The 10748-nt window shown below is 47.8% G+C and overlaps 1 protein-coding gene across 1 annotated transcript in view; it reads right to left on the reverse strand.

Annotated features, from left to right (window-relative positions):
* The window catches only part of DNAJC1 (DnaJ heat shock protein family (Hsp40) member C1), a 214785-nt gene that overhangs the window by 101473 nt on the left and 102564 nt on the right, over positions 1-10748 (reverse strand). The gene's annotated exons all lie outside the window — the stretch shown is intronic.

Here is a 10748-nt window from a genome sequence, read left to right on the forward strand (position 1 = left end):
GAAGGATCTGGGGGTTTTGGTAGATCATAAGCTCAATAATGGCATGCAATGCCAAGCTGCAGTTTCCAAAGCGAAGTCCTTTCTTGTATTAAGAGAGGTATGGACTCCAGAGACAGAGATATAATTTTGCCCCCCTGTACAAATCATTATCCAGCGGACCGTTTCCGCGGATAAATCCTCTCGAGGATTTCAGCAGATTTTAATGCGATGGAGTGTACTCACCATCGCATTGAAATCCGCGCCGAAATCCTCTAGCGATGACGTGTCGCGCCGTCGCCGCGATTATGACGCGGCGACGTGCGCGACGCTGTCATAAGGAATTCCACGCATGCGTCGAATCATTACGACGCATGCGGGGGCTCCCTTCGGACGGATGGATCCGGTGAGTCTGTACAGACCAGCGGATCCATCCGTTGGGATGGACTCCAGCAGATAGATATGTTGTGCATGTCAGCAAATATTCGATCTGCTGGAATCCATCCCAGGGGAGATATATCCGCGGAAAAAGATCCGCTGGCGTGTACACACCATAGGATCTATCCGCTGAAACCCATTTGCTGGGATTTATCTGCGGATGGATTCTATGGTGTGTACGGGGCCTAAGACCTCATCTGGAATATGCAGTTTAGTTTTAGGCCACAGTTCCCAAAAAGGATATCGGGGAACTGGAGAAAGCGCAGAGAAGGGCAACCAAACTGATAGGCATGGAGGAACTCAGCTATGAGGAAAGATTAGAGCAACTGAATTTATTCAGTCTGGAGAAGAGGAGATTAAGTGGGGATATGATAAACATGTATAGATACATAAGGGGTCCATATAGTGAACTTGGTGTAGAGTTATTCACTTTAAGGTCATCACTGAGGACAAGGGGTCATTCTTTACGTCTAGAGGAAAAAATATTTCATCTCCAAATTACGGAAAGGTTTCTTCACTCCAGACGTGGTTCTGGGCAGCTCAGTAGATTGCTTTAAAAAAGGCCTGGATTCTTTCCAAAATGTACATAATATAACTGGGGACTAACATTTATAGGTAAAATTGATCCAGGGAAAATCTGATTGCCCCTCGGGGGATCAGGAAGGATTTTTTTCCCCTGCTGTAGCAAATTGGATCATGCTCTGCTGGGGATTTTCACCTTCCTCTGGATCAACTGTGGGTATAGGATTGTGTATATGGGATTGTATGTTTTATTTTTTTGGTTGAGCTAAATTGGTTGAGCTAAATGGACTAACTATGTAACTGTTGAGTGTCCCCACAGCAAGCAGCTTGCTATGGGGCACCCAGGCCGAGGCTCCGTGTGTCCTTTCAGACACGGAGCCACGGTTCGGCCCTGCCCCCTCTCTCTTCTGATTGGCTAACTGGCTTTGGCTGAGACACAGCAGTGACGCTGCTGTCAATCAATCAGGAGGGAGAGTCCCAGACGGCGAGGCACTCATGCACATCGCTGAATAGAGATGGGGCTCAGGTAAGTATTAGGGGAGCTGCTGCACACAGAAGGTTTTTTATCTTAATATCTAGAATGCATTAAGATAAAAAAAGCTTCAAAGTTTACAACCACTTTAACAGTGGGGGTTCTGAGATGGAAACAACCCATTAAAGTTTCCCCAATTGAAAATAGATGAACTCAAGGGACAGCTGAACTGCAATTTGTGAATATTTTACTATTTTTTCTACAAGCGCAAATAAAATAATTTTACAAATTATAATTATTATTATACAGGATTTATAAAGCCCCAATAGTTTACGCAGCGCTTTACAATACAAAGGGGGACAGTACGCTTACAATACAGTTCAATACAGAAGAAATAAGAGGGTCCTGGCTAATGGAGCTTACGATCTAAAGCAGGGTTTCTCAACTCCAGTCCTCGAGGCGCCCCAACAGGTCATGTTTTCAGGCTTTCCATTTTTTTGCACAGGTGATTTGATCAGTTTCACTGCCTTAGTAATTACCACAGCCATTTCATCTCAGGGAAATCCTGAAAACATGACCTGTTGGGGCGCCTCGAGGACTGGAGTTGAGAAACACTGATCTAAAGGAAGCAGGAGGTGGTACAAAAGGTAATAGCTGCTTGTGATTTGCTGATGAAGACGACTCACGTATACTTCTTAGGTGGAGTGGGATAGGCTTCCCTGAATAAATGCATTTTCAAGGATCATCTAAAGGCGGACAGGGACATACTGGGGCAGGGAGTTCCACAGGATTGGAGAGGTTCTGGAAAGTCCTGGAGGCAAGTGTGGGAGGAGCCAACAAGGGAACTAGAGCATGGGTCTTCAAACTACGGCCCTCCAGTTGTTCAGGAACGACAATTCCCATCATGCCTAGTCATGTCTGTGAATGTCAGAGTTTTACAATGCCTCATGGGATGTGTAGTTCCGCAACAGCTGGAGGGCCGTAGTTTGAGGATCCCTGAACTAGAGAGACGGGACAATTTGGGCGAGATCTGAAGACGAGGTTGGTGATGTAGCTGGGGCTGATGTTGTGAATGGCTTTGTATGTTGTGGGTAGTATTTAGAATTGTATAAGTTAAGCTAGTGGAAGAACTAGCCCAACGTATAATATAAAATGTTAACCAAATAAAAATCCATTTGTAACTGAGAAATATTAAAAGAAAAGAAGAAAGGGGGGCGTGGCCGGGATGTGAAAGGAAGCAGAGGTGCGTTAGCTGAGCTCCGCTCTTACCCTTATCCTGACTGATTTCCAGCGCAGATTCCTGCATCCAACACCCGTCTCGCAGGCACCCTGGGGCGGAAGAAGGCACCCGGTACCCCGCGAGCCCCTCCGCTGTCGCCGGGCAAGCTCCGTTCGTCCTCGACGCCTGGAGCCCAGGCCGAGGCGGCCATCTTGCCCACGAGGCTCGCAGCCCTGGAGATGTCCGTCGACTTTCCACCCCTGCCTAATCCATCGGCATCCCATGCCGCCTCTCATGCTGAACTCCTAGCAGCCATCAAGGAGGGCCGGGACTCCGTGATGGTGAAAATTGACCATCTAGTGGCGGATGTCAGCCTCATCAGACATGACATGGACAAATTTAGGGCCCGGTTCGTGGAGGCGGAGGGCCGCATCTCTCAGCTTGAGGACTCTACAAGGGCCGACTCCAGGGATCTTCATGCCCTACAGATGCAGGTTAGAGCCCTACAGGAGAAATCCATCGACACGGAGAATAGGCTCAGGAGGAACAACATCAGGGTCCTGGGCCTCCCGGAGCGGGCGGAAGGGCCCAAGCCTGCGGAATTCACAGAAACCTTCCTCATCTCCCTGCTAGGCCTACCAGCTATGCCTCCCACGTTTGTGGTCGAGCGGGCACACAGGGTTCCTCCTAAACCTCCGGTTCCAGGGGCCCCCCCGCGGCCTTTCCTGCTTCGCCTATTGAACTACCGGGACAGAGATCGCATCCTGGCGGCGGCCAGAGAAAAGAGGGATCTGATGTATGAGGGAGCTAGAATCATGCTGTTCCCGGACTACTCTCCTGAGGTGCAACGCCAGCGTCGCTCCTTCACAGAGGTACGGAGAAGTCTGCGAGACCAAGGCCTGAAATTCAGCCTGCTGTACCCCAGCAAACTGCGGGTGATAGATGGGGATCGCACGCGCTTTTTCACAGACCCGGACGCGGCTATGTCGTGGCTTGAGGCCCGCGGATGACATGTACCTCGTGGCAAGTATGGCGGCTAGTTTCTGCTTTTTCCCTGGGTCACCCCTTCCCCCATCCCCCCCTTCACTGTGGTGGGGACTTATCCTTGGTTTGTGGTAACAGAATATGGCCTCTGAGATCTCGATGATGGTCGGTTCTCCCCTTCCTCACCCTGATGCACTGCTCTGTGGTTCTCCCTCTTTCCGTTGTGCCACCACCATCCGTTCTCTGCTGACTGATGCTGCTCTTGGTCCCTGATCCTGCTGCTGCGGGGAGAGAACTGTTTCTGTGTCCCCCAATAGTTTTCACTCTACACTGTGGACTGGGATCCGGTTCCCCATACCCCTCTTGTTATATAAGCACATACATCTTATTTGCTTCCCCCCTTTTTTTTTTTTTTTCTTTTTTTTTTGTTTTTCAATTTATTCACCTTTTTTCCTTCTGCTGTGCTGATTTTGCTCGCGCACCGTGGCATTTCACTCCGAGTGTCGTTACCCCCCGAGCCTTGGCCCCTATACCCTGCCCAGATGGGGAATCTGCCCATACTACCATATAGAGTTGGTAGCTCAGCGCGCCGACATGGAGGCGCACCGCTCAGAAGTTCAAGAACTGCGACGCGCGGAGGCCGTCAAACCCCCCCCCCCTGCACTTGTGTTTTATGCGGATTCTTATTTTTCTTGTTCTGAATTTTATTTTTGCCCTACTTTTTGTTTTTTGTTTTTTTTTTTTTTTTTTTTTTTTTTGGTTTTTGTTTTTTTGTTCTCGAGTGCCCTGTCCTACTTGGGCACTGTGTCTATGAACATTGACCGAAGGCCTTAGCCGTGAGAGGGCAGCCTCGCGGATGCCGTGTAGGGCCCGAGTTTGAGGGCTCATTTACACCCTAGGTTTTTGACTGTTCTAGTTTGGGGGAAAACTATTCCCACCCCTCAGGCAGTTGCTGGAGGGATGGGACATAGTCGGATAGGCACCCGGTGCCTGGGAAGTTTGTTGTTGTTTTTTGTGTTAAATGTGTATGTTATGCTCAATGTCTTGTGCTCTGTAAAGATGGTGCCCTGCACGGGTTTTATTGACATGATTTGTGATGTACTCGAGGTCTTGCTGTTCCTGAGGTGTCTCGGGGTGCTCCTATGTTTATATCCTGTCCTCCCCCCACCCCCTCGGCCAGATGGCTGACCGCCCGTCTGACTCATTTTCTATCCTGTCTTGGAATGTCAGGGGTCTGAACTCCAAGTTCAAAAGAGCCACCCTTTTTCAGTACTTGAAGTCCCGCCCAGCACAACTAATCTTACTCCAGGAGACTCACCTCATGGGCAGCAAGATCCTGACCCTTAAAAAACCCTGGGTCCAGCGAGCGATACATGCTACATATTCCACCTATGCCAGGGGGGTGACAATCCTTATCCATAAGAATTTTCCCTGTGTAATTGAAGAAGTCCGCACGGACCCCTTGGGTAAATATGTGGTACTTGTCTTTACATTGTGGTCACAGAGGTACATTGTTGTCAATTTATATATTCCCCCTCCCTTCTCTTCAGAACTATTATATGATGTGTTGAATAAGATTGCGCCATTCTGTCCGGGGAGGATTATGGTGATGGGGGATTTTAATGCCATCTTGTCCCAAGAACTAGACAGACCTACCCCGCCGAAATCCCGGTCCTCCGACCTACTGGCCTGGGCTCAGGCGGTGGGTTTGGAGGAGGTCTGGAGGTGGAAGCACCCGGATGTACGTGCATATTCCTGCTACTCTGCGTCCTACAAGACCGCGTCCCGGATAGATTTGGCCTTCTCCAATCCCGCACTGTTAGCGGATGTGTTGGAGGCGGACTATCTTCCTAGCGGTCTGTCGGATCATAGCCCGCTGAGGGTGGTGCTCCGCTCTCCGGCCTCGCGGTGTGCCGCTCTTTGGAGACTAGGCGTGCAGTGGGTGAATCATCCAGACGTGGCCGCTACTGTACCCCCCCTACTGACTGAATTCTGGGAGAGAAATGCTGATACGGCCCCCCCGGCCGTAGTCTGGGATACCTTTAAGGCATTTACAAGGGGGCAATACATCTCCTCTATAGCCAGTGTCAAAAAACAGCTTTCGTCACAGCTGAGCGAGTTAGAACAAATGGTTACAGACCGCACTGCAACATACAATGCTGACCCCTCGTCGGATCACTTTGAGCTGATGATGGCGGCCCAGCGTGACTTACACCTCCACGTGGCCGAGGCCACTCGTCTGGAAATGCACAAGGGCAGGCAGAGGGTCTTTGAACAGGGTGACAGAAATGGACGATTTCTGGCCATGTTAGCTCAACATGATCAGCCTCTCACGACTATATCTCTCCTCCAGACCCCAGGGGGGGGAACTGTGTCCTCCCCTCAAGACATACTGCAGACCTTTAGGGACTTTTATGGAACCCTCTACTCATCTGGGCTGCCGGCGGATTTCCGGCCCGAGACGCTAAATGACCTACTAGATCCTTTGGCGCTGGGCTGGCTCTCCGACCAGGAGAGGGAGGCCCTGACACAACCATTTACAGCTCTCGAGGTCCAAAATGCCATCCAGTCCTTCCCGCCGGGCAAGGCGCCCGGACCGGATGGGCTCCCCCTAGACTTCTATAGGGCCCATGCCAGCCTACTGGCGCCCCTGTTGGCTCAGCTCTACACCACGTGTTTGGCTGACGGCAATCTCCCAGTCTCTATGTACCATGCCCACCTGACACTGATATATAAGCCCCCCAAAGACCCCACTTCCTGTGGCTCCTATCGCCCTATTGCACTACTGAACACTGACTTTAAAGTACTCACCAAGTTGTTAGCCCTGCGGTTATACCCCATGTTGCCCACGGTAATAGACTCTGACCAGACGGGGTTTATGCCCAGAAGGTCTACGGACGTTAATCTCCGGAGGCTCTTCACTAACATTCATACCCGACACATTAATACCGGAACGAGGACTGTGGCCTCGCTAGATGTAGAAAAGGCCTTTGACACGGTCGAGTGGCCTTTCCTATGGGAGACTCTGCGCCGGATGGGATTTCCATTACTCTTTATAACTTGGTTACAGGTAATCTACAGGGCCCCTACTTCGTCGGTACGCCTGGGTGGTGGTGTTTCCGCCCCCTTTCAGCTTTCCCGTGGCACTAGGCAGGGCTGCCCTCTTTCCCCGGCTTTAGTCGCCCTTGCCATCGAACCAGTAGCAGAGGCATTACGCACATCCTGTCACATTAGGGGACTTAGGGTGGGTCTGCTGGAGGAGAGGGTGGCCTTATACGCTGATGACATGCTGCTTTTCCTAAATGACGCTGGCCCCTCCCTGCAGGGTGCTCTATCTGTACTGAACACGTTCGCCCTGGTCACAGGACTCAGAGTGAACTGGTCCAAATCCCTCCTTTTCCCAATAGACCAGGCTGCCAGATCTACCTCCCCTCAGGACAACTCCCTATGCTGGGTAGACACGTTTAAATACTTGGGAGTACAGGTTTCTACCTCGGCCTCTGATTTTATCCCCCTTAATCTCTCCCCTGTTTTGGTAGACGCCCAGTCCAAATTTAAGGCATGGGGTCACCTTCCTCTATCGGTATGGGGAAGGGTGAATCTCCTCAAAATGAAAATAGTCCCCAGGCTTCTCTACCTCTTCCGCCACTCGCCGCAGTGGGTGCCTAAGTCCTTTTTTACTAGATTAAATCGGCTTTTTTCCTCCTTTATCTGGGGGACCTCTTCACCGAGGTACAAATTATCTACCTTAATGAGGCCACGAACGCAGGGTGGGATGGCATTCCCTGACTGCCACAAGTACTACCTCGCCGCCCAGCTGGTAACGGCGGCCTGGTGGCTGAAGCCGGATGGTACGAATACCTCCACTGCTCTTGAGGCATCGGTGGTTGGCTCGATGGAGGCCCTTCAGCATTTGCTTTTCAGGGGCCCCCGCGCGCCTTACTCTCTGACCCCCTCTATGACCACCACCCTGCGGGCATGGCGAACCGGCCTGGCCATTGAAAAATGTAAGCCCACTGAAATTTCACCCAATGCCCCGATCTGGAAAAACCCTTCCTTGGACCATTTTTACAGACTATTAGATCCCCTTGCATGGTCAAAGCATGGCGTGAAACTGATATCGCATATTGTTTCGCAGAACGCGCTGAAAACCTTTGCCGAGCTTTCATCTGAATTTAATCTGCCCTCTCACTATCGTTTTCGTTACTTACAACTATCACACGCTTTCTCAGCGCAGTTCCCTTTGTCCTCCTGTATCGTGGCCCAGTCGGAGTTGGAGAGGACACTTAGATTTGACTGTGGTGTGAAGCCCACCTCGCACGTATACTCCTTCCTACTCTTTGTGTCCCTCCCTCCCCTTGACGGGCTGCGAGCCAGGTGGCAAACGGACATTCCCACACTAGATGCAGACGACTGGGATGACATTTGGGACCTTCCCTTCTCCACGTTGGTGTCAGTTCGTGACAGGCTGGTGCAATACAAAATAGTGCATAGGGCATACTTTACCCCCCACAGGCTGCACAAAATGGACCCCACGCACTCACAGGAGTGTTGGCGCTGTGGCACCTCCCCAGGCGACTTTTCGCATATTTTCTGGCAGTGCCCAGAGGTGGTGCATTATTGGGAGGCGGTGCTGGAACTGACCAACAAAATTGCTGGGACTAACTTGCCCTTGACTATGGAGGTATGCCTTCTGGGCATCATAGACAACGTTGTCCGAACCTCAGCCAAACGCACACTAGTGAGCGTACTGCTCTTCTATGCCCGTAAAAATGTGGCCATGCATTGGAAAAAACCCTCACCCCCATCCCTGGTACAGTGGCGGCGCCTGGTAAACAACAGCCTTCCCCTATATAAAGACACATATGCCAACCGCGGATGTCCGCAAAAATATGAAAAGGTATGGCGGGTATGGGTGGAGGAGCCAGAGACTGCTGGATAAGACATTCTTTCATTCCTTTCTTTTTTCTCTCTTTTTTCTTTGCTTTTCTTCTTCTAGGTGGATGAGACTTCCCCCCCCCCCCCCCCACCACCTCCTCCCTTGAATATGTCGGTTGATACAAACCTCAGTATGTTACCATGTCTAGCTTGCAAGGGTTACTGTCTTGCTGATGTATCAGCTGTATCTCATGAAGAACTGTATGACGTTGAGCTGTCCATGTCCTGTATTGTCTAACTGTACTATGTCTTGTGTTTGAAAATTCTTCAATAAAAATATTTTTCAAAAAAAAAAAGAAAAGAAGAAAAAACTGACCACAAACCATTATAACTCGTCTTCATGCTAATACAATTTATAGAACTAGTGACATCCGCATTAAAAACATTACAAAGGCTGCCAGATTATGTTATCATTAATACAAAAACTTCCTATACCAACGTATTTTGCAAAGTTACCCAGAAACATGAGCAAGTGTAAAAATGTTAAATTGAGTCTAATAAAAAGTGTGATTTGAAAGGTGTCCAAAATAAATTGAGATGAAGTAGCAAATGGGGAATATTGGGTAATGCTGGCAACCACTGCAAACTCGAGCCAGGCCTTTCGTTAAGTGAACGGCCCATAAACTGTACACTCATAAATTACATAACGAGACCTAAATGTATAACTAAAAGGCAAAACTTATTTTTTGTTTAATAAAGCCTTGTACACACGATCAGTCCATCCGATGAGAACGGTCTGATGGACCGTTTTCATTGGTTAACCGATGAAGCTGACGGATGGTACGTCGCGCCTACACACCATAGGTTAAAAAACCGATCGTGTCAGAACGCAGTGACGTAAAACACAACGACGTGCTGAAAAAAATGAAGTTCAATGCTTCCAAGCATGCGTCGACTTGATTCTGAGCATGCGTGGATTTTTACCCGATGGTTGTGCCTACTAACGATCGTTTTTACCTATTGGTTAGGAATCCATCGGTTAAATTTAAAGCAAGCTTTTTTTAAACCGATGGTTAAATAACCTATGGGGCCCAAACACTATCGTTTTTTACCGATGAAAACGGTCCATCAGACCGCTGTCCTTTGTTTAACCTATCGTGTGTACGAGGCCTTAGTTTTGGATAGAAAGGACAGGGATTAAAACACCTATTGGTAGGGTAGCACTGATGCTGGTATCTGTGCTGATACTAATCATTTGCATGAGTTATTTTACTCGTGCAATGCTCCGATACCAGAAACAATACAAAATGAATGGGCTCCAATCGCACTGCAAAAAAAAAAAAAGGAGCGGTGTGGGAAAATGCATATGATTCGGACAGGAATCGCACCGCATTCATGTTCAAACCACATGCGACTCTTAGCAGTGTGATTTGAGCCCATTCATTTTGTAAGGGCTCAAATCGCACCGCAAACGTACCAGTACTCAGTATCAGTGAGTATGTGTGTTGGTACTCGCCGGTAAAAAACGGCATCGGTGCAACTCTATCTATTAGGTTTTATTGCTGTCTGTGTCCCCATTAGGGAGATTCACCCTCTCCATTTGTCATGTTTACCATTATCATTGAAAGTGAAAGAAAATCACAAGTTTTGGGTTGCCCCTAGAAAAGTATTAGAGGGGAAATCTTTCAATGGACTTCTAATTTATCTGATTACTTCTATATTTTGTGAATATATGTCCTGTTCCTTTTATAGATAAAAAGGTTATAAAGATAAAACTTTAAGAAGAAAATTAGATGGAAACCATGATATAATGTTTTTAAACCACCTTAAAGCCTTTGTATGCATGCCTTCTTTTGCCTTTAGTTTATAATGCCATGTTAAATTTTTTGAAGTAAAAAGCTCAACACTTTAACATTGTTAAGCCTGGTACACACCAACTGAAATTTAGCTGGTTCAGCAGAAAAGAATTAAAAAAATATATTTTTTTTCTGCTGAACCAACTAAATTTCAGTTAGTGTGTACTGGGCTAAACAATGTTATAGTGTTGAGTATATATATATATATATATATATATATATATATATACATACATATACACACATACACACACACACACACACACACACACATATACACACACACATATTATATCATTTTTTATATATATATATATATATATATATATATATATATATAAAAAAATGATATAATATGTGTGTGTGTAATATATATATATATATATATATATATATATATATA

The sequence above is a fragment of the Rana temporaria genome, chromosome 5 (assembly GCF_905171775.1).
Source record: "Rana temporaria chromosome 5, aRanTem1.1, whole genome shotgun sequence".
Taxonomy (NCBI): Eukaryota; Metazoa; Chordata; class Amphibia; order Anura; family Ranidae; genus Rana; species Rana temporaria.